The sequence below is a fragment of the Bos taurus genome, chromosome 22, assembly GCF_002263795.3.
Source record: "Bos taurus isolate L1 Dominette 01449 registration number 42190680 breed Hereford chromosome 22, ARS-UCD2.0, whole genome shotgun sequence".
Taxonomy (NCBI): Eukaryota; Metazoa; Chordata; class Mammalia; order Artiodactyla; family Bovidae; genus Bos; species Bos taurus.
This window is the reverse complement of record NC_037349.1, coordinates 40,138,679-40,164,301: the sequence shown is the minus strand read 5'-3', so window position 1 is coordinate 40,164,301 and position 25,623 is coordinate 40,138,679. Positions and strand designations below refer to the sequence as shown.

Here is a 25,623-nt window from a genome sequence, read left to right as displayed (position 1 = left end):
TGAAAAAACCATAGCCTTAACTAGATGGCCCTTTGTTGGCAAAGTAATGTCTCCACTTTTCAATATGCTATCTAGGTTGGTCATAACTTTCCTTCCAAGGAGTAGCATCTTTTAATCTCATGGCTGCAATCACCATCTGCAGTGATTTGGGAGCCCAAAAAAGTAAAGTCTGTTACTGTTTACCCATCTATTTCCCATGAACTGATGGGACCAGATGCCATGATCTTAGTTTTCTGACTGTTGAGCTTTAAGCCAACTTTTTCACTCTCCTCTTTCACTTTCATCAACAGGCTTTTTAGTTCCTCTTCGCTTTCTGCCATAAGGGTGGGTGTCATCTGCATATCTGAGGTTATTGATATTTCTCCTGGCAATCCTGATTCCAGCTTGCGCTTCTTCGAGCCCCACGTTTCTCATGATGTACTCTGCATATAAATTAAATAAGCAGGGTGACAATAGACAGCCTTGACGTACTCCTTTTCCCTATTTGGAACCAGTCTGTTGTTCCATGTCCAGTTCTAACTATTGTTTCCTGACCTGCATACAGATTTCTCAAGAGGCAGGTCAGGTGGTCTGGTATTCCTATCTCTTGAAGAATTCTCCACAGTTTATTGTGATCCACACAGTCAAAGGCTTTGGCATAGTCAATAAAGCAGAAATAGATGATTTTCTGGAACTCTCTTGCTTTTTCTATGATCCAGTGGATGTTGGTAATTTGATCTCTGGTTCCTCTGCCTTTTCTAAAACCAGCTTGAACATCTGGAAGTTCATGGTTCACATACTGCTAAAGCCTGGCTTGGAGAATTTTGAGCATTATTTTACTAGAGTGTGAGATAAGTGCAACTGTGTGGTAGTTTGAGCATTCTTTGGCATTGCCTTTCTTTGGGATTGGAATGAAAACTGACCTTTTCCAGTCCTGTGGCCACTGATGAGTTTTCCAAATGTGCTGGCATATTGAGTGCAGCACTTTCACAGCATCGTCTTCCAGGATTTGAAATAGCTCAACTGGAATTCCATCACCTCCACTAGCTTTGTTCATAGTGATGCTTTCTAAGGCCCACCTGACTTCACATTCCAAGATGTCTGGCTCTAGGTGAGTGATCACACCATCATGATTATCTGGGTCATGAAGATCTTTTTTGTACAGTTCTGTGTATTCCTGCCACCTCTTCTTAATATCTTCTGCTTCTGTTAGGTCCATACCATTTCTGTCCTTTATTGAGCTCATCCTTGAATGAAATGTTCCCTTGGTATCTCTAATTTTCTTGAAGAGATCTCTAGTCTTTCCCATTCTGTTGTTTTCCTCTATTTCTTTGCATTGATCACTGAGGAAGGCTTTCTTATGTCTCCTTGCTATTCTTTGGAACTCTGCATTCAGATGCTTGTATCTTTCCTTTCCTCCTTTGCTTTTCGCTTCTCTTCTTTTCACAGCTATTTGTAAGGCCTCCTCAGACAGCCATTTTGCTTTTTTGCATTTCTTTTCCATGGAGATGGTCTTGATCCCTGTCTCCTGTACAATGTCACGAACCTCCATCCATAGTTCATCAGGCACTCTGTCTATCAGATCTAGGCCCTTAAATCTTCTACTTCCACTGTATAATCATAACAATTTGATTTAGGTCATACCTGAATGGTCTAGTGATTTTCCCTACTTTCTTCAATTTAAGTCTGAATTTGGCAAGAAGGAGTTCACGATCTGAGCCACAGTCAGCTCCTGGTCTTGTTTTTGTTGACTGTATAGAGCTTCTCCATCTTTGGCTACAAAGAATATAATCAGTCTGATTTCGGTGTTGACCATTTGGTGATGTCCATGTGTAGAGTTTTCTCTTGTGTTGTTGGAAGAGGGTCTTTGCTATGACCAGTGCATTCTCTTGGCAAAACTCTATTAGCCTTTGCCCTGCTTCATTCCGTATTCCAAGGCCTAATTTGCCTGTTACCCCAGGCAAATAGGTCCTTACTTATCAACAATTACTTTAAACATAAGTGAATTAAATTCTCCAGTTAAAAGACACAGAATGGCTGAATGGATAAAAAAACAAGATCTAACAATATGATGTTTTCAAGAGGCTCACTTTAGCCTTTAAAACATGCATAGACTAAGAGTGGGGGGAAAAAAAACAGAAAAAACATTTCAAGAAACTGGTAACTATAAAAAAGCAAAACAAAACAGAGATAGTTATACAGCTGTCCCTCAGTATCCACAAGGAATTGTGATCAGGACACTTGCAAGGATATTAAAATCCAAGGACACTGAAGTTCCTTATATAAAATGGCTTCAGTTCAGTCGCTCAGTCGTGTCCAACTCTCTTTGCGACCCCATGGACTGCAGCATGCCAGGCCTCCCCATCCATCACCAACTCCCAGAGTTTACCCAAACTCATGTCCATGAGTCAGTGATGCCATCCAACCATCTCATCCTCTGTCGTCCCCTTATCCCCCTGCCTTCAATCTTTCCCAGCATCAGGGTCTTTTCAAATGAGTCAGTTCTTCACATCAGGTAGCCAAAGTATTGGAGTTTCAGCTTCAACATCAGTCCTTCCAATGAATATTCAAGACTGATTTCCTTCAGGATGGACTGGTTGGATCTCCTTGCAGTACAAGGAACTCTCAAGAATCTTCTCCAACATCACAGTCCAAAAGCATCAATTCTTTGGCATAAATAAAAATAACCCATTGTAAAATGGGTTAATAAAATGGCATAGTATTTGCATATTACCTACACACATCTTCCCATGTATTGATACTTTAAATCAATTCTAGATTATGTAAAATACCTAATACAATGTAAACGCTATGTAAATAATTGCTGCCACACAGCAAATTTCTTCCTGATTTCAAGCTATACTATATAGCTAAAGTTATTAAAACAGTTGTTTTTATGGTATTGGCCATAAAAGTAGACCAATGGAGAAGAATTGAGAGCCCAGAAATAAATCCAAGCATATATGGAAAACTAATATTGATATTTGACAAGGGAGCCAAAAATACTCAATGGAAAAGACAGTCTCTTCAATAAATGCTGCCAGGATAATGCACATGTATAAGAATGAAACTGAACCCATATCTTATACAATCCACAAAAGTCAACTCAAAATGGACTTAAGACTTAGATATAAAACCTGAAATAATGAAACTGCTAGAAGAAAACATAAGAACAAAACTCCTTGACACGGGTTGTATTAATGATTTTTTTAGATATGAAACCTAACATATAAGCAACAAAATAAAAAATAAGCAAGTAAGAATACATCAAACAAAAATGTTTCTGCACAGCAAAAGAAACCATCAAGAAAAGGAAAGACAACCTACTGAATGGGAAAAACTATTCACAAACCATGTATCTGCTTAGGTTTAATATTCAAAATATATAAAAGAGTTCATATAATTCAATTGCAAAAAGTCAAACAAACCAATTAAAAAATGGGCAAAGGAACTGAACAGATATTTCTCCAAAGAAGATATACAAAAGGCCAATGGGTACTTGAAAAGATGTATGGCATTACTAGTCATCGCTGCTGCTGCTAAGTTGCTTTAGTCGTGTCCGACTCTGTGCGACCCCATAGACGGCAGCCCACCAGGCTCCCCTGTCCCTGGGATTCTCCAGGCAAGAACACTGGAGTGGGTTGCCATTTCCTTCTCTAATGCATGAAAGTGAAAAGTGAAAGTGAAATCGCTCAGAGGTGTCTGACTCTTCGTGACCCCATGGACTGCAGCTTACCAGGCTCCTCCGTCCATGGGATTTTCCAGGCAAGAGTACTGGAGTGGGGTGCCATTACTAGTCATTAGGAAAATGCAAATTAAAACCACAAGACATCACCTCACACATGTTAGAATGGACATTGTCAAAAAGATGAACAATAACACATGCTGACATGCATGTAGAAAAAAAGGGTATACTTGGGTACTATTGGTTGGATTTGAAATTGGTATAACCATTATACAAAACAGTATGAAGAAGCCTGAAAAAAAATTAAAATTGACCTACTATGATGCAGGAATATTACTTTTAGAAATATATCCAAAGGAAACAAAAATACTAACTTGAAAATATATCTTCACCCTCATTTTCATACCAGCATTATTTATAATACCCAAGACATGGTAACAATTTAAGTGCCCACCCATGGATATATGGTATATTTATACAACAAAATATTATTCAGTCATAAAAAAATAGAAAATCCTACCATTTGCAACACCATGGATAGACCTTGAAGGCATTATTGCTAATGAAATAAGTCAGAGAGAGAAATAAAAATGCTGTATGATTTCACTTATATGTGCAATCTTAAAAAAAATAAAACTCATAGAAATAGGGACCGGACTTGTGACTATTAGGGGTGACGGATTAGGGGAGAGGAGGAATTGGAGGATGATGGTCAAAGGTACAAACTTCCAATTATAAGTTAGTACTAGAGATACAACGTACAACATGAGGAACACAGATAACACTGCTGTACAAAACACAGGAAAATTAAGAGAGTAAATCTTAAATTTCACATCACAAGGAGAATTTTTTCTTTTTATTGAGAAGATATGTGTTACTGAACCTATTGTGATAATCATTTCAAAATATATGTACATCAAACCATCCTGCTTTATGCCTTAAACTTATCTGTTGTCAATTATTTTTAAATAAAACTGGGGAGGGGGGTAAGATACAGATTGGCATTCTAAAAAGTGTTTTTTATTCAGAAAACAAAGAAGCATTCTCATTAAAATAATATAATTGGCTTACACCATTGAGAAAAAGCTCTCATATATATTATCACTACTGCTAACTATCGGGTTACCATGTGAATGTAGAGTTCCAAAGAATAGCAAGGAGACATAAGAAAGCCTTCCTCAGTGATCAGTGCAAATGAAGGGAAACAATAGACTGGGAAAGACTAGAGATCTCCTTAAGAAAATTAGAGATACCAAGGGAACATTTCATTCAAAGATGGGCTCGAAAAGGACAGAAATGGTATGGACCTAACAGAAGCAGAAGATATTAAGAAGAGGTGGCAAGAATATACAGAAGAACTGTACAAAAAAGATCTTCACAACCCAGGTAATCACGATGGTGTGATCACTCACCTAGAGCCAGACATCCTGGAATGCAAAGTCAAGTGGGCCTTAGAAAGCATCACTACGAACAAAGCTAGTGGAGGTGATGGAATTCCAGTTGAACTATTTCAAATCCTGGAAGATGATGCTGTGAAAATGCTGCACTCAATATGCCAGCACATTTGGAAAACTCAGCAGTGGCCACAGGACTGGAAAAGGTCAGTTTTCATTCCAATCCCAAAGAAAGGCAATGCCAAAGAATGCTCAAACTACCACACAATTGCACTCATCTCACACGCCAGTACAGTAATGCTCAAAATTCTCCAAGCCAGGCTTCAGCAGTATGTGAACCATGAACTTCCAGATGTTCAAGCTGGTTTTAGAAAAGGCAGAGGAACCAGAGATCAAATTGCCAACATCCACTGGATCATAGAAAAAGCAAGAGTTCCAGAAAAATATGTTTCTGCTGTATTGACTACGCCAAAGCCTTTGACTGTGTGGATGATAATAAACTGTGGAAAATTCTTCAAGAGATAGGAATACCAGACCACCTGGCCCGCCTCTTGAGAAATCTGTATGCAGGTCAAGAAGCTACAGTTAGAACTGGACATAGAACAACAGGCTGGTTCCAAATAGGGAAAGGAGTACGTCAAGGCTGTCTATTGTCACCCTGCTTATTTAACTTATATGCAGAGTACATCATGATAAATGCTGGACTGGATGAAGCACCAGCTGGAACCGAGATTGCTAGGAGAAATATCAATAACCTCAGATATGCAGGCAACCCCACCCTTATGGCAGAAAGCGAAGAGGAACTAAAAAGCCTCTTGATGAAAGTGAAAGAGGAGAGTGAAAATGTTGGCTTAAAGCTCAACATTCAGAAAACTTAAGATCATGATATCCAGTCCCATCACTTCATGGGAAATAGATGGGGAAACAGTGGAAACAGTGGCAGACTTTATTTTTTGGGCTCCAAAATCACTGCAGATGGTGACTGCAGCCATGAGATTAAAAGACACTTACTCCTTGTAAAGAAAGTTATGACCAACGTAGACAGCATATTAAAAAGCAGAGACATTACTTTGTCAACAAAGGTCCGTCTAGTCAAGGCTATGGTTTTTCCAGTGGTCATGTATGGATGTGAGAGTTGGACTATAAAGAAAGCTGAGCGCCGAAGAATTGATTCTTTTGAACTGTGGTATTGAAGACTCTTGAGAGTCCCTTGGACTGCAAGGAGATCCAACCAGTCCATCCTAAAGGAGATCAGTCCTGGGTGTTCATTGGAAGGAATGATGCTGAAGCTGAAACTCCAATACTTTGGCCACCTGATGCGAAGAGCTGACTCATTTGAAAAGACCCTGATGCTGGAAAAGATTGAAGGCAGGAGGAGAAGGGGACGACAGAGCATGAAATGGTTTGGTGGCATCACTGACTCAATGGACATTGAGTTTGGGTAAACTCCAGGAGTTGGTGATGAACAGGGAGGCCTGGCACCTGTGGTCCATGGGGTTGCAAAGAGTCAGACATGACTGAGCGACTGAATTGAACTGAACTGAACTATTGGGTTGGCCAAAAAGTTCTCAGGTTTTCCATATTACATGAAAACTTGAATGAAATTTTGACCAGCCCACTACTTCTTAAGTATGTGCTGTATGCAGTACTCTGCAGTAGGCATCAGCGCTCAGGTATATTACTCAGCTAGTAACTAAGTTATTTACATCATCAGGAGTCTACCAGTGGTATTATAATTGGAGAACCTAAAAAGCAGCATTTAACAGGAGTGTTAATCGATTCACCTGCTCTATATTCCACCTTCTCGGAAAATCTCTCCTAATCCCACTGAATAGGACAAAGTAGAACTAAGTAGGCAGTCAGGTGACCTTGTGCCCAGAACTGAGGGGACTCCATCAAAGGTGGGCATCTGACCTCAGCAAACCATTCAGATACTCTCCCAGGAAAGAGGAACTGGGATGTTGTAACTCCAGCAAGTCTCTACCACCCTCTTGAATGGGGCAGAGGGAGCTGTAGGGGCAATCAGAGTGGATAGGACTATGCAGGGGACCAGCCAGTACACAGGGAGAAGCAGAGAAGAGAGGCTATGCAGTTCCCCAGACAGTCACTGTGCTTTAGGATAGAGACACTGAGACTCAAGATGGAGCAAACATGTTTATCCATTTATCTGTCCTGCTCCTGTTAACTCTTGAGGGTCAAGCACTTCCTGGTCCATTGCCTCAGGAAGCCCTCAGTCCAGCCTGCCCTCAAATCATTAAGTTGTCCTGCGGTTTTATAGCAAGGGTCCTATCTTTCATTGTTTTGGGGTTTTTTTTTTGCTGTTTGCTTTGTTTCTTGAAACTTCCCTGGTAACTCAGATGGTAAAGCATCTGCCTATAATGTGGGAGACCCTGGTTCAATCCCTGGGTCAGGAAGATCTCCTGGAGAAGGAAAAGGCAACCCTCTCCAGTATTCTTACCTGGAAAATCCCATGGACAGAGGAGCATGATAGGCTACAGTCCATGGGGTCGCAACGACTCAGACAATACTAAGCAACTTCACTTTCTTTCTTTGTTTCTTGAAAACAAATGACACCTAAGACATAGTTACAAGGATCAAAACTATAAACCCTCTTTTCCCATTCTGCATGACTGATTGTCACACACACACACACACACACATACATATACATCCCCTTATTCTTCTTTCAGGTCTTAACTAAAATGTCATTAATTCAAAGAAGCCCTCCCAGATCACACCATAGGAGGAGGTTTGCTCTGTTTTGCCTTCTGTTGTTTCCTGTATAGGACTTAACATAATTTTTAATAATGCATGCATTGTTTGTTTAATAGTTATGCTTGGTCTCCCTCCCTAGGGTGTAAACTCATCAGCAGGGACCATGTTTCTTACACTTCATAAGGCACATTCCTGGCACACCACAGGAAGTCAGTGGCATTGAGTGCATAGCTTAGTCTCATACACAAGTACATATTCATTCATTTGATATACAAATAATTCCTGAGCACTTAAAATTTGGAAGATTTGGTCCTTTCTCAACAAGGCAATAAAGAAGGGCATTAGGTATATATGCAAAGACAGGAAACACACAGCAGACATAGCTGAGGGTCTATTGAACAGCATCCCCTCTTCTACCTTACAGGTAAAACCCCAATTTTATTTATTGGGGTGTCATATCTCCACAAAGCCAAGTGCCTAAGCAAAATGAGATTATCCCACTCAGGAGTAAATCCTGATTAGTTGAAACCAGAAAATGGGTTATAGCTACTCAGATATCCACCCCTTTAGTCCCTAGGGCAGCCAGTCAGGAGGAGTCAGGTCAGCCAGAATCCCCACCCACACCCTCAACACACACACCTACACGCACCCAGTCACCTCCAGCTGTAAGCAGCCTATTCCGTTTACTTAATGTTCTGACCAAATGTTATCATTTTCTATGTGTACCATGACATGAACAAACTTAGATTGGAAAGCACCAATCTAAGGCAATCAAGGTAATCCCATCCCACGTGCCAGTGTCTGACTTCGGAAGAAGCAGGTAAAGCTGCAGTCAGCCAAACGCAACCCAAGGAGAAGCCCGCTGGAGCGGTTACCAAAAAGGGCCCTTGCATTTAAAAAGGACAGACAGTCCTTTATAAGAACAGACAGTCTCTTATACCAGTGGATGCTACTTGTATGGGGGATAGCTCCCCAGAATGAAGCAGCCATATTAGAACCATGAGGGCAGCTAGTCTGAGGACCAAGTCAGTGCACTGAAGACAGCAGAGGAAAAAAATAAAGCATGAAATGAAGGCTTTAAGGACATTGTTGAGCTGCTGAATTAACAAAACCTGAAACTGCCTCCCTCAGGATGTTTAGCTCCTTGAGAAAATTCATTTTCTTTATTCTGATGGGTTTTATTTTGTGTTCAAATGTAACTGAGTAGAGAGGTTCACAAAATAACTGACAATGCTCAGCAATCTGTCAATAGCCAAGTGCTCGAAATCCTTCCTCTACTGCACAGTGACAACCATCAAAGGCACCCTGGTGGGTCCCCAGTTGCTTGGCACCAGGGAAAAGTGGATTGAGGTTGGATTCCGAACACTCAGAGTCAGCGTTCTGTAATGCCTTTCCATCAATCATGACATCCATGGGGCTCAGCAGGTAGACATGGAGAGTGTAGTTAGCTTCTTTTTTTTAATTCCCTTATTGTTTAAACCCTTTTGAGTAGACTTTTTGATTATTTGCTGCCAAAACCATCTTCACCGATAAATCCAGCTTCATATAATTAGCAGCAAATTAATGTGACCTCCTTTGAGCAAATGCCTCTGGAGAAAATAGTCTAGAGATTCATAATTCTGCCCATATCCCTCCAAATCTTTAGATGATGGGTCTTAAGTGAACTTTTCCCCAAAAGGAAGACAACTGAGATGCCAGGGAAAGTATTAACCCCGTGATCCTCCGACACACATCTCTCCATCATGAGAGTCATAAAGCACTCCGCAAATGCTGACGCATCACCTTGTCTCAGTGGCAAATTTGGGGCAGCATAATTTAAAGAGATCAATTTGCGCATTTTGTTATCCCTCCTGTGTATATCCTTCCCTTTCTCATCTCAAGAACCTCGGCAGACTTTGCATTCTGCACTGGGGGCATGTCCAAAAGCAGAAAGCACTAGAAGTATTCTCCAACCTTTAAAACTCCAACCTTCACTAGTTTTTTGTTTGTTTGTTTGTTTTTTCCCCAAAAGCCTAAATTCATGGTGCTAGATACCAGCAGAAAAGACAGGGATAAAGACAAATTTCGATTGTTCTATTTCATTTAAACTGTTCTGTTTCCTTTGATCTTATTTCCAGAAAATCAGACTTTCTCAAGACTGAGGAGAGGTTAGAGGTTTTTCCAGTTCCTTCAAGTTGTGAAGGTTGGTACCCTGTTTCCTAACAGAAAGTCTAGAGAAGTGATAAGACCTTTCAGTGGGAATTGTGAGAGGATGCTGGGAAAATAAATACTGAAGCCCTGAAGACACAGTGAAAGATCCTGTGCCTGTGGCCTTTGCACTGACAGCAGGGTCACCTGATACTGCACAGAAAGAGCTTCCCAGGGTGCCCGGTGTGGACAAGAATTAGAAGGGCTTTTCCTGACTGTTCTATGCAAGGGCAGACATACAGCACTTCTGCATCAATGACACTAAGTGAGCCGAAACCCTAAACACTACTGATTAAAATTCATGCATGTAACATTCAAAACAATTTTTCAAAATTAAACCTTTAACTCAGAATGCAAACTAGGTTTGTATTTTTAACTGGCTTGACATGTCATGAGCTCTCAAAGGACACCATTCTATCAGGCCAAGTTCAATGTATTACAAGTCCTGCTACCTTAAAAAAGGAAAATTAACTGTGACATAGACAGTTCCATAGCTGATGAATACTACAGAACATTTTCAAAATGTCCAAATACAAGGCAATAAAAGAATTTTAATTTTAATTTGATTTTGATTTTATTTTTATTTTAATAAAAGAATTATTTTAATTTTCTCTAAATAATGCCACACCCACTCATGAGAAATGACTATATTTCCCTCAGTGTGCCGGGAATTAATGAAAATTAAATATAGAGAAAAGAAGTGCCCTAGATGCAAGGCACTTTATATGGTTTGAGATTCCCAAATAACACAAAAGCATTTTCAAGTTACACATGGGATATGAAGTGAAAATGTTCTTGGAGAAAATCTTCTCTAATAATACTTACCTACTTCAGAGGGTGCTGGGAAGCTCTATTAACACTTTTAGATCTTCAAATAAATAACTGTAGAAATGCAAAGTATTATTATTATAGTTCTGAAATAATTTCACACCTAGGGATGAGAAAACCCCAGGCAGAATTTTACTGCTTCTCTCCTGCCAGATAAACAAGAAATGCCACAAGCATCAGGGAGATGGGGAGCATGGAAATCAAACAGAACAAAGACATAAAAAATTCTCCTTTATTTGAGCTTTGTATTTCTCCAGATGTCACCGTTGGGAACTCTCAGGAAAAAAAAAAAAAAAAAGGAGTCCCTTTAAGGTCAGGGTTAAGTACAGGTACAATATTCTCATGGCCATTATAACAGATAAAGCAACAAACAGCTGAGCTGAAAAAAATTACCCTGTCCACTTCTATGGGCACAGTTCCTCCCAGAGCACTTGCCAAACTTAAAAATGACTGGATAAACTGTTACCTGAATCACCCACCAGTGTGATCTCACCTCAGAGGTCAAAAAGAAGCTGCTTTTTTGGATACAGAATTTCTACTCAGCTCCTGAGAGCACTGTGCAAAACTGTCATTTGTTGCTGCTGATGGAGGTGGTGATGATGCTGGTGGGGATGGTGATGTTGACGATCATGATGGTAATGAAGGTGATTATGATAATGGTAGGATTATACAACTGAAGTTCTCAAAACCTGATCAATGCAATCAAATGGAATCTGTATTTTAAAAATACAGATTCTTGATCCCCTCCCCAGAACTACTGATTCTGAATCTTGGAAGATAGAACTCAAGTCTGATTTTATTGGTTTGGGGTGGGGGGGTTTTCTTGTTTATTTTTTAATGTAGCCATTAGGATAACAGCTGAGCTGACAGTGTTTGTAAATAATGTCATGATTAGGAAAGCAGGCTTTGTAGGCAGACTCAGTTAGTTCAGTTCAGTTCAGTCGCTTAGTTGTGTCCAACTCTTTGCGACCCCATGAATCGCAGCACACCAGGCCTCCCTGTCCATCACCAACTCACAGAGTCTACCCAAACCCATGTCCATCAAGTTGGTGATGCCATCCAGCCATCTCATCCTCTGTCGTCCCCTTCTCCTCCTGCCCCCAATCCCTCCCAGCATCAGGGTTTTTTCCAATGAGTCAACTCTTCGCATCAGGTGGCCAAAGTACTGGAGTTTCAGCTTCAGCATCAGTCCTTCCAGTGAACACTCAGGACTGATCTCCTTTAGGATGGACTGGTTGGATCTCCTTGCAGTCCAAGGGACTCTCAGGAGTCTTCTCCAACACCACAGTTCAAAACCATCAATTCTTCGGCACTCAGCTTTCTTCACAGTCCAACTCTCACATCCATAAATGACCACTGGAAAAACCATAGCCTTGACTAGATGGACCTTTGTTGGCAAAGTAATGTCTCTGATTTTTAATATGCTGTCTAGGTTGGTCAGAGTAGGCAGACTAGCTGGAGTCTAATTCCAAATCTAACACTTAATAGCTGTGTGACTCTAGGCAAAATACTTAAGACTTCCTCAGTTTCGACAACCATAAAGCAGAAATGCCATTACTACCTACCTCATAAGGTAAGCAATGTTTTTAAAGCATATGTTAATTCCAAAGAAGACAAAAGGTTATATGTTTAAGAAGACATCAGTTCAGTTCAGTTCAGCCACTCAGTCATGTCTGATTCTTTGTGACCCCATGAATTGCAGCACGCCAGGCCTCCCTGTCCATCACCAACTCCCAACTCTAATAACATAACAATGTAAACATTATATCAATTTAAACAAAAAAAAATTGTAATATAATCATTTTAGGAGGCTGTAGTGACCAAAGGAGTGGAAGTGTCAAAGAGCTACTGCTAAACTTGTAATATCAGGGAAAAAATGTAAAAGCATGTTACTCAAAACAGATAGAGAAATGCCAGAAGTATCAGAGTTAAAGTTGCAATTTAGGGAAGTTAGAAGAGGAGGGGGTGTGGTTTTTCAATATTTGCTTTTTAGTGCTGTTTTACCCAAATGATGTGGGCATGTTGCTATGATAAAAATAAAAATGGATTTTAAAAGATAATTCACCATGTGTATAAACATAATCCTGGATATTTTTATATACTAGGAATAACATAGTTTTTCAATTTACCAAAACTTGCTTTTAAAAAACTGATTGATATAATCCCTCCAAGTATACCAGCAAAATGTCCAGTTCATAGTAAGTAAACATTTACTATGTCCCTGGCATACTGTAAGTCCTAGAAAGACATTTGTTGAATTGAATTGAGAGTGGCAGAAAGAAATACAAAGAAGTTCCTCTGTGCTATCAAGTTCACATCAGGGTAAAGACAGCACCTTCACCTGGGGTAACTGGGGTGAATTTAATGAAGGGTGTGGGCAAGGTAAAGGGAACCTGGGAAGAGACAACCAGCAGCCGGCGGTTAGCAAAAATAAACTGTTCTCCCCCAGACTTAGAGGGGCAAACAGAAGGAGCAGTTACCAAATGGTGGAAAGAGCTGCAGCTGCAGGCAGGAACCCTGGTGGCCTTCCTTAGAGGAATACAGCCAGTGCTCCAAGGAAGGCAGGGGACAATATTTCAACCTTGCATTCTCGGGTTTTCACCCCGTGCCTTCCACGGACTACTCCAGTGGAAAACCAGAGAGCAAGGGAGCCTGGGGAATGCTGACAATAGAAGTTAACCTCCTGGGACACAGAGCCTTTCAGAGGAATGAGAGCTAGAGGCACAGACAGAATTCCAGCACAAGCACTATGCAGAGTTTTGTTTCTATTTTTCTTTTTTATGCCCCCCCCCCCACTTTCCTATTCAGTCTCATAAAATAAGCCTTTGAATTTTCAATGTTTAATAAATATATACCATAATAATCACAAAAATAATACATGGATATTGCATAGCACTTTAGTTCCCTAAGCACTTTCACATATATTGTTATCCTGAGAAAAGCCCTATTCAGTAGATAGGATAAAGGTTATCCTATTTTACAGGTGAGGAAACTGAGACTGTGAAAAAAACTGTTGGGTTTCTTCCCAAAGTCATAAAGCTAGCAAGCGGCAGAGCCCAAACTAGAAAGCATGTTTTCTAACACTTCAGCTAAGGTTCTTTCCACTACACAATGCTGCCATGCTATTTATTCACAGTAGGAGTGCAAAATTGATGTTCCTGTGAAAAAAATCATTAACCAGATTTGTAGTAGGCACCACACAGAAACAGGAGTAGTCAGCAAACAGGACTCAGGGGGAAATAGAGCAAACTTGTCCATTTCCATTCTCGGGAATCACAAGTAACGTCAGAGACCTAAGTAATTGAGTTTTCCATCACATTTTACACACCATTGAAAAGAAGGTGTTCAGCAGGGCAAGAGAAGTGTTCAAAAGAGGAATAAAATTTCAGAGGAAAGTAGAAAAAGATATTTAAAGAGTTTTGTTTTGGGATGCTGGGATAAGTAGAAGGAAATCACGGTCCCTTCACAATCCCCATGTCACAAAGAGATCTGGGCCCCAGAAACTGAAAGGATGACCTCCTTGCTTCTCACTTCCAACTCTCCACCCACATACACACATATCCTTTGAGAGCTTGATAAACAGCCAAAACTGATTTATTTTTATCAAATACAAGAGTAGTGAAGAGTCCAGCAAAAGAGCCCATTTTTGAAATAATTGAGAACTCTTCACCTTATCTAATCTACTGTAAAATGTTCAGATTTTTATACATGATGGAAGAAAGTAGTGACTGGTATTTTAACTGTAAACTTATAATCATGCCCCATTTATTCCAAATTTAACTCCCTAATGTGTAAAGTACTCTGTCACTTAGTTCTGTGACTGCAAGCAACAGAAACCAAATGACTAATGTAAGAAGGATTACAGGAAGGAAATTTGAGGCTCAGCAAATCCATGAAAGACTGGAAAATAAGGGTGGGAGACCATCAATGACCAAGACAGAAGTGGAAGCTAGGAAATGGGAATGGCTACAGTGGTCTCATGGGAGGTACTGTCAGGGCAGAATGCCCCCTGGGAGAAAGGAGAATCCTTAAGCTCAAGATTCAACTTCCAGAGAGGAAGCACCCATTTACCCAAGCTTGTGGTCATGCACCTATCCTGAGGCTGAATGTAGGGCCCTGAGTAAGGTCTCTGAGTACAGTTCCAATTAGTATAATTATGTCAAAAGAAAATAAAATGTTGTTAAAAGGAGAAAACAAATACATCCAGAAACAAAAAGGGGGAGGAGCAAAGAAGTCGTCTAAACTTACCAAGGCTTTCTTCAAAAATGCCTACATGTAACTAGGTAGCAAGAGATCACTCGCTTCTTAAGACTCTATTAGTTAGTAGCTGCCCACACACAGCCAAAGACAGTGATTACCCTCATGTCTACAAAACTTCAACTGTTTACTTACAGAGGCCTCACTTGTCTTATTAACCAAAAGTTATCTTTTCACTCCACTCCTAAAGCCAAAGCAGAATTCACCCTTCTTTAGTAACAACATGATAGTTTTCAAAACGTTATCCTGACACTTCCAAAGAGAACAGACACCTCAAAACACCTAAAGAATAAATTCATGAGGATGCACATGATGATGATGATGACAGTAATATTCACAAGAGCAGCAGCAGCTAATAGCTCTTGAGTCCTTATCATGGACCAGGACCTGTTCCAAGCCCTCAACACATAATAATTCATTTAATCTCCACAACCGCTTTAGGAGTAAAATAGTATTATTATGCCCATTTCACAAACTAAGAAACTGAGACACAGAGCAGGTGAATAATTTGCACATGGTCCAATAACTCATGAAAGTCAGACCAGAACTAAATCTATGCCTGACTCCAGAATAGCAGAATAACAAACGTTTTCACTGAGAGTAGAGGAAATAAAACTATACCATTGTGAAAACATTTTCCAGGAAGAAAGAGAGCACCATAACTGTAGCTAAAGATCGCAAGGTTCTGAAGGCTGCTACAGCATCACTAACTTCAACAATTTATGAGAATTTATTTCTAAAATCTATCAAATACAGCTTTTTTCCAAGATGTGGCTCAGTGGTCCAGAGATACGTAAGTTACACGGCTGAAAATAAGAATCATCTATATCTTAAGATGGCCAACCATGACAGAAAAATCCCAAGCCAACCAGCTGTCATGCATTTGAGTTTAGTCATCCCAAAGCAAAACCCTCAAAAGAGTATTTTTATAGCTCACGTTTTGATTATTCAAAAGGGATTTTCTCCAATTTCCCTGTAAAATTGCCCTCAAAATAAACATTTAAAAATCAGCTCCAGAGGTAGATTTGTCACAAAGTTAGGAATAACTTAAAGTATAAGGTAAATCAAAATGGCTTTTCCAACTTGAACTAAAGTGGTCATGGTCATGATTGCTGTAATAAAAATGACAGGAAAAAACCTGTAATTGTCAAAAACATAATTGATGATGAAAACAAATGTAAAATTATGGCATATTTCACCCTGGCCACCAAAGACTCTTGATGAAACTGCAGCCCTATAATTCCCCAGAATGAATTCTTTAAATTAAAATACTTCATGCAGAACAGAAATTAAACAATGAATCAAAGAATAATGCTGTACAGAAGTATGCTTATAAATATACCTAGGAAAGAGGAAACAATTACATTTTTCCATGTAAAAACCAACTTGATTGTAATGTTTCACAGGAGGCTGAGTAGGTACTTTCTCCATTGCTTTGAACTTGGAAGTTCATTTCCTGTAACTCAGTAGTGTCCACTGTGACCGGGGGGAACGAAATTAGCTACACCAAACTGGCTGGCTTTCTCCTTTCGACAAAACTAGCTCCTCTACACAACAGCACATCTGACTTTCATGATAAATCTCATGCAACCCAATTGAAATGCCACTTTGCATTTTATCTTAAATGCTTTATTCGGCCAGCTGGTTTTACTTAACTATTGACCAGAAGTGGTACAAGTGCATTCTTTTTCCATCTAGCATTAATCTTAGTAAACTTAGTGCCACTGGAATGTCTTAACTGCTGAGAAGAAAGCAAAAGTCAGCAAGCATACAATTGCATTTGGCCACCCTCAGCACATCATTTTATTTCCTCCTTCTCCCTTCTAACTATTGCTCAGCACTTTTGCCTGTGAGGGAGGACAAGCAGGTGGTTAAGGAAGTTGTCCTGTCAGCTATATCTTTAATCCGAGTGTTTAAATCTCTGAATAAAAGAAAAATCAATGTTGTAAAGGCAATGTTTGTCAAGGCCATGTAATAAATACACTTACCTTTACAGACTGTTCTCAATGGATTTCCCTTCTTTGCTGAGCTTCAAAGCTACAAAGAGATAAAAACGAAAGCACTGAGTTATCTGCGAGTAGAACAGCAAACGTTTTCTCTCCATGTCTCGAAGTAGAATTTCCATATGCCATTATACATGATGCTAGCCAAATAAACCACTAATAATATTCGTGCCTCATACCTCCTGCACAAAAGGCCAATGAGAGACAAGGTTGTAAACTGAAAACAGCACACACATCCACCCAGGATTGACTCACACAAACCTGGCCAAATCTACAGTCTAACCTTTGGAGGTATGAAGTCCTTAACAGAAGGGAGCGAACTTCTCAACAGAAGCCTTATAAAGTGAGGAGATGAAAATCAAATCAAACATTATGCAGCACACTTGATTTGACCAAGCATTTTGTATTATTTAGCACCATCTTTCCTGCACACTCAATTTCCATTTCCCTGGAAGTTTTACTTGGAATAGCCTCTTCCCTTTATATGAGGTGTATGTGTTAGTTGCTCAGTCATGTCTGGCTTTTTGCAACTCCATGGACTGTAGCCCACCAGGCTCCAGTGTCCATGGGGTTTTTCCAGCAAGAACACTGAAGTGGGTAGCCATTTCCTCCACCAGGGAATCTTCCCTACCCAAGGATCGAACCTCTATCTTCTGCGTCTCTGGCATTGCATACAGATTCTTTAGCACTGAGCCATACAAGGTGCATGGCCCTCCCAAACCAGACCTCACCACTTCCCTCTATGAGTATATGTGTGCAAGCTTACACATACAATCCTCCTTTCTCAAGATAAGAGTGTAGCCTTCTCTCAGTAGAGAGAAACTCACAAAACAAAGTAAGCTACATTTGGCATTTTCAAATCAAATCTAGACATGTTAAATTAAGCTGCCTGTGACCAAAACAATGCACTAACTGCACACAAGTCAACATGATAGGAAAGGTGGTAAAGCATAGCTGCTAAACAGGAGTAAGAATTTAAGCTTTCAAGGGCTGATTCTAATGGTCCACCATTACTCATACGTTGATTCCATAATTAAAAATAAATGGTGGAGCTTCCCTGGTGGTGCAATTGTTAAGAACATGCCTTGCAATATCGAATATCAGTTCGATCCCTGTTCTGGGAAGATCCCACATGCCGCAGAGCAGCTAAGCCCATGCAACACGACCACTGAGCCAGCCCTCTAGAGCCTGCGAGCCACAACTACCGAGTCCATGTGCTGCAACTACCGAAACCTGAGCGGCTACAGCCTGTGCTTTGAAACAAGAGAAGCCACCACAATGAGAAGCCTACACATGACAAAGAGTAGCCCCTGCTCGCTACAACTAGAGAAAGCCCACATGCAGCAGCAAAGGCCCACCACAGCCAAAAAAGTAAAGAGATTTTTTTTTTATTACAAATAAATAAGTAAACGGTGACCTAGTTGCTAAGATTCTGAGCTCCCAGTACAGGGGGCACAGGTTCCATCCCTGGTCAGGGAAGTAGATCCCACACGCCACAGTTAAGAGTTTGCATGCTGCAACTAAAGATTCCACATGCTGGAACTATGACCCAGTGTAGCCAACTAAATAAATACTTTTTTAAAAGAGAGATCACTCTGTATTAAAAAAAAAAAATAGAATATGCCTATTCCCCTCATTTGTGTCTAGGTCCTAACATCTCTCAAGGTGCAGCAACTGGGAACGGTCAACAAGTCCATGGTTTTCTCATGTTCTTTTTTTTCCCTTCAGTGTCCTAAGTAACTGCTTCAGGCCCTACTGGGCTATTTTTCTTCACAGCCCCCATCAAACCATAGAACCCATCATCGCAGATGCATGACCACCAAAGAACAAGGCCAGATTGGGGGCTACGATATAAACTTTAGATTGTTAATGCAGGAGATAAGATGCCTCTATAGAACATCAAAATTTCTCCTTCCACATACAGATGGTCAACAAACACATGAAAAGATGCTCAATATTGTTCACTATTAGAGAAATGCAAATCAAAACTACAGTTATGTATAACCTCACACCAGTCAGAAAGGCTATCATTTAAAAAAATCTACAAACAATAAATACTGGAGAGGATTTGGAGAAAAAGGAAGTCTTTTGCACTGTTGGGGGAATGTAAATTGATAACAATCATTATGGAAAACGGTATGGGGATTTCTTAAAATAATAGGAATAGAAGTACCAAATGCCCTAACAATCCCACTACAGGGCATGTACCCCCAAGAAAAACCACAATTAAAAGAGACACATGTACCCCAATATTCATTGCACAGTACTTTTTATAATAGCTAGGACAAGGAAGGAACCAAGATGCTCATCAACAGATGAATGGATAGAGAAGCTGTGGTATATATATACAATGGAATATTCCTCAGCCGTGAAAAGCAAGGCATTTGAGTCAGTTCTAATGAGGTGGATGAACCTAGAGCCTATTATAGAGTGAAGTAAGTCAGAAAGAAAAACAAATATCATATATTAATGCATAATATGGAACCTAGAAAGATGGCACTGACGAACCTATTTCCAGGGCAGCAATGGAGATGAAGACAGAGGGAACAGACTTATGGACACAGTGTGGGAAGAAAAGGGTGAGGCAAATGGAGAGAGAAGCATGGAACCATATACATCACCATATGTAAAATAGATGGCCAGTGGGATTTGCTATGTGACTCAGAAAACTCAAACCGGGGCTCTGTGACAACTTAGAGGGGTGGGAAAGGAAGGCAAGAAGCAGGGAGGTACAAGAGGGAGGAGACATATGTATACCTACGGCTGATTCATGTTGATGTATGGCAGAAACCAACACAATATTATAAACTAATTATCCTTCAATTTAAAAAAGTTTTTAAAAAACTAAAAGAAAAAATTGTGGTAAATATATATAACAGAATATTACTCAACTATAAAAAGAATGCATTTGAGTCAGCCCTAATGAGGTGGATGAACCTAGAGCCTATTGTACAGAGTGAAGTAAGTCAGAAAGAGAAAGACAAATATTGTATATTAACGCATGTGTATGGAATCTAGAAGGATGGTACTGCTGCTGCTGCTAAGTCACTTCAGTCGTGTCCAACTCTGTGCGACCCCATAGACGGCAGCCCACCAGGCTCCCCTGTCCCTGGGATTCTCCAGGCAAGAACACTGGAGTGGGTTGCCATTTCCTTCTCCAATGCATGAAAGTGAAAAGTGAAACTGAAGTCGCTCAGTCGTGTCCGACTCTTAGCAACCCCAAGCACTGTAGCCCACCAGGCTCCTCCATCCATAGGATTTTCCAGGCAAGAGTACTGGAGTGGAAAGTGCCATTGCCTTCTCAGGGCAGCAATGAAGAGGCAGACACAGAGAACAGACTTGTGGACACAGTAGGGGAAGGAGAGGATGGGATGACTAAAAAGAGTAGCATGGAAATATATACACCACCATATGTAAAATAGATAGCCAGTGGGAATTTGCTCTGTGACACAGGGAGTTCAACCCAGTGCTCTGTTACAATGTTGAGGGGTGGGATGGGGTAGGAGATGGGAGGGAGGTTCAAGAAGGAGGGGACATATGCATACCTGTGGCTGAGTCATGTTGATACTTGATAGAAACCAGCACAAAATTGCGGAGAAGGCAATGGCACCCCACTCCAAGTACTCTTGCCTGGAGAATCCCATGGATGGAGGAGCCTGGTGGGCTGCAGTCCATGGGGTCGCTAAGAGTCGGATACGACTGAGCGACTTCACTTTCACTTTTCACTTTCATGCATTGGAGAAGGAAATGGCAACCCACTCCAGTGTTCTTGCCTGGAGACTCCCAGGGACGGGGGAGCCTGGTGGGCTGCCATTTTTGGGGTCGCACAGAGTCGGACATGACTGAAGTGACTTAGCAGCAGCAGCAGCAGCACAAAATTGTAAAGCAATTATCCTTCCATAAAAAAAATTTTTTTAATTTCTCCTTCCCCCTAGGCTATGTGGATTGAAATAGTGTTGAAAGAAACATAATTTGGGGAAGACTAGATAAAACAAAATACATTTTGTAAAACCTGAGAGATTTATGGTCTAACAGCACAGAGATTAAGCAGTATCCCTTTCTACTCCAACCACATAGAAATGCTTAACAAAGTACAGTATAGCTTAAAAGAAAGAGATAAGATCAATATGAAAAAAAAAGTGTAGATTTTCTAGAATGAAAGATATGAATCCTCTTGAAAAGAGCATACCAAGACCTCAACAAGCTAAATGAAAGCAAATCTACAAGTAGATAAAATAGAAGGAAACCATAGCACCAGAGATAGAAAGAAAGCCTTAAAGTGAACTAGTGAGAACAACCTGCCTCCCAGTTTCTGAGAAACTAGGCTCCACTTGCTTGAATACCTTGTCTTGCATAAAATAATCATGAATGACAAAAAAAAAAACCAGCAAGGCAGCAGTGAAATAACGTGTCTTAAGTTCCAAAAGGAAAAAAGTTCAGGGAAAAACTCTATAGCCATGCTAAACCGATTATCATTCAACAATGACAGCTAGGTTATTTTTCAAAAAAAAGAAAAGTTGTTTCCTGCTCACAGCAGTTTACTTTTGCTGAGAGGAATACTAAAAGATATCCTTGAATACAAAGGAATTGATTTCAGAAGGAAGGAAAGAGGAACAAAAAGCAATGCTCACCAAATTATATTAGCATGTATGGTGGTAAATCTAGTAAATTCAATAACAAATAATGGATATTGGATAATAATTAATAAGGACTGGTTGTAAAAAAAAAAAAAAAACCTATAATAACAACCAGTTTTAAGGGTTTTCAAATAAGATGAAATAAGTGAAGAATCTTCCCGTAGTGCAGGAGCCGCAGGAGCCGCGGGTTCGATCACTGGGTAGGGAAGATCCCCTGGAGGACGGCATGGCAACACACGCCCATATTCTTGCCTGGAAAATCCGATGGACTGAGGAGCCTGGAGGGCTGAGGTCCACAGGGTCACAAAGAGTTGGACACTTCTGAAGTGACTGAGCATGCACAAATGGTTGGCTGGAATTATACAGAACAAAGGAGCAGAGGATGAATTGTTTAGGAGCAAGAGATTCTGATTCGGTTGCTAAAGATATGCATTAAAGCTACTGATGAACTTGTTAAGGAATATTGGCATTTCTTTCTCTGTGTACAAAACCAAAGATATCCTTTCATATATGCTCAAAGAGAAATGTTTAGATCATCAATGTTAGGATGCCAAGAGACACTGAAGACAATGGAAACATCTATCAGTGAATAAACATATTTACATTTGTACAGATTCTTACAATGGAATATTATACAGCTTCAAGAAATCAATGAACCAGTTACAGACATCAACATGTATGCCCTCAAAATTATGGTGTAAAACAAAAGAAACATGTCACAGAAGACTGTATATATTATTCCACATATAAAATGTTGAAAAGGACAAAAATAAATACTATCTTGTTTTGAAATACAACATGAAAGTGGCAAAAACTATGAAGAAAAGCAAGAGAATGAATGATGTATACAGAATTCAGGCTATATTTATCTTGAGAGCAAGGGAAGAGTTTGTAAGGATGGAATTCTCTAAAAGGATTCTGGAATGTGACAATGCTCTACTTCTTGGCTTGGGGAGTGGTATCTGGATGTTTGGCTTATTATTGTCTTTAAACTGCAGACATACATTTTCAAAAATTATTTTATATGCATATTATATTTCACAGTTTTAAAACACATAAGAGCAATCATCAAAAGAAAAGAAACATTCAAACCAGTGAAGGGAACAATCTAGAGAATAGAAAACACAACCAATTCTCTTTTTTTAGAAAATTGGAATAGAATGGAGAAAGAAGCAAAGGAAAGCACAGTAAATAGAAAACACAAATGTCAGGACCAGCCCAACAACAAACGGGCCTGTAAAATAAGTTTCAACATGTCAGTAATCAGAGTAAGCAGACTAAATGCATCTATTAAAATAATTTCTTTTCAAAATGAATGTTTAAAAACCTTGCTATCTGATGTTTGTAGGAAACACATCTAAAACAGAGATTTTGAAAGGAAAAGTATAGAAAACTACACACCAAGCAAATAGGAACTGAAAGAAAGTTGGTAGAAATTAGTTAATATTCAGCAAAGTACAAGTTAGCAATAATAGAATAGGTATTTGCATTGGCTCTGTATTGATTCAGTTCAAACTACTTAAAATGACTTCATAATAATCATTTAATATCTATTATGGTTTCTAGGGAACAAGAATTCTGATGCGACAATGCCTGAGGCCTCAGGTGGAAGACCTGAAAACTGGGGCCTGGAATCATCTGAAGGTTCATTCCCTCAAGCGTCAGCCAGGCGCTGAGGGTTGGCTGAGGCCGTAGCTGGGGCCATCAGCTGAATACCTCTGGTGGCCTCTACATGTGGCGTGAGTCTCATCACAAAATGGTGGCTGGGTTGAAGCTGTTACCGTCATGGCAGTCTCCAGTTGCTGCAGCCTCCAAGTACAGCAACCTGTGGTGATGGCCCTCCACTGCCATCTGTCACAGCGGGGAGAGGGGATGGGGGAAGAGATTCACTGCTGCTTCAAGGCCTGGGCGCTTCCAAAGCCGCCACTGCTTCCAGTGGGCGGCTGTGACAAGAGGTCTGGAGTTCTGTGAGACGCAGCCCTGGGTCTGTCCCTCAGCTCACCTCCGACAAGGTCAGGTTCGGGAAGGCCTTGGGGAAAAGGCAGAGACCCACTGCCCACCACACTCTCTGTCCCGAGGACCACTGTCAGGCTGACTGAACAAGAACTCTGCCACGCTAACGGTCTCCCACTAACGGTCACACAGAAGGGTCTCATGCAAACTGTCTCGCGATATTGGTCTCCCGCAGAAAGTCCCATGCTAACACCTCTCACCCTCACAGCTTCATGCCAGCTCCACCCCTTTTACAATGTGAAGGTCACTGAGGAACTGAAATGAGAACTGTTTTGTGATCTGAGACAGAATTCAGTTTGGAATCGGTTAAGAGACAAGTGGAAATCATTAAAATGAAGAGTGAGTAAGGACAGTATTAGGCACATTCAGATATGAAGGGCAGGCAAGAAAGTAGCATCTAGAGGAGGACAAAGGACTCAAAGAGGGTTTCTCTGCACTGTCTGTAAACTGTACCGGCTGAGCAGGTGTCAAGGTGATGAGAAGATCTGGTTGAGATCATGAGGCTGAAAGCAGAAGAGTGAGAAAGAATAGCTGATACAGGGCTCGTTCCCAGAAAGGTAAAGGGCCAGGAGGTGGGACTGGTCTTAAAACAGAGCTTTGTTCTCACCTTAATCATATAGTGCCTCACAGTAGGCACGCATGCTTTCTTTTTTTAAAGTGTTTTTTTTTTTTTTAATTTATTTGACTGCATTGGGTCTTAGCTATGGCACACAGTATCTTTAGTTATGGCATGCGAAATCTTAGTCGTGGCGTATGGGTTCTAGTTCCTTGACCACGGATGGAAGCTGGGCCCGCTGCATTGGGAGCAAGGAAGCCACCAGACAACCAGGGAAGTCCCTATTGTCTTAAATTATTACTTTGTTCTGTATTTATGTTTTATGATCTTAATTAACGTCTAAACTCTTTAAAATCTATGGCTTTTATCATTCAAGCCAATCTCACACTGCCTACCTAATCTGAGCCCCAGATTCTATACTAGCACTAGACAGTCAGCCAATACTTGTTGAATAGCCAAGTACAGTTGACCCTTGAACAAGTGTTTGAAGTGCATTGGTCCATTTATACATGGATTTTTTTTTCAATAAGTATGTACTACAGTACTACATGATCCATGGTTATTGAATCCACAGAAACCCAGATACGGACACACTCACAGAAGGCCGACAATAGTTATACACAAATATATACCACTCAGCCTCCCTAAGCCCTCGTTGTTCAAGAGTCACCTGCACAGTGGACTCCACAGTTTTTGTATACTCTGATATCAAACATTTGTATATCTCTGATACTCAAACATTTGTCTGTATACCTGTGCTAGATATCTGAAGTAGGACAGGTCAAGATCAGAAAACTTATTCTAGTGCCCAAAGTACTTATCCCTGGACAAAAGTCAAGCATATCTGCTCAAACTTGTCCTCTCTTTCCCATGTTTGTCTTGACCCCAAAATTCAAGGACCTAATCTTCTAACGGCCATGAGAACATTTTCACCTGGAGCTACAACGCCTTCTCCCATTTACACCTCCCACTCCCCTCCTATGTAGTTTATCCCCATTTTGTTCTAGAACAGGTGGACTCTGAAACCTTCATGTGACCTCCTGCAAGACACAGACTAGATTTAAATGGATCCAAAGAGGTTTAGGGTTTGGCTGCTCCTAAAAGACATGATCACGGAGGCAGAGTGGCACAGGCCAGTAACACAACTGATTTATCTTAGTGGCTTTTCAGAGGATCAATTCAGTTCAGTCACTCTGCTGCTGCTGCTGCTGCTAAGTCACTTCAGTCGTGTCTGACTCTGTGCGACCCCATGGACGGCAGCCCACCAGGCTCCCCCGTCCCTGAGATTTTCCAGGCAAGAACACTGGAGTGGGCTGCCATTTCCTTCTCCAATGCATGAAAGTGAAAAGTGAAAGTGAAGTTGCTCAGT

At 40.5% G+C, this 25,623-nt stretch overlaps 1 protein-coding gene across 8 annotated transcripts in view; it reads right to left on the bottom strand.

Annotated features, from left to right (window-relative positions):
* Positions 1-25,623, bottom strand: part of FHIT (fragile histidine triad diadenosine triphosphatase) — a 1,524,027-nt gene that overhangs the window by 1,466,755 nt on the left and 31,649 nt on the right. For all 8 annotated transcript variants that reach the window (XR_009492299.1, XR_009492298.1, NM_001040646.1 and 5 more), the window contains 1 exon segment: positions 17,034-17,082. The gene's annotated coding sequence lies outside the window, so the exon portion shown is untranslated.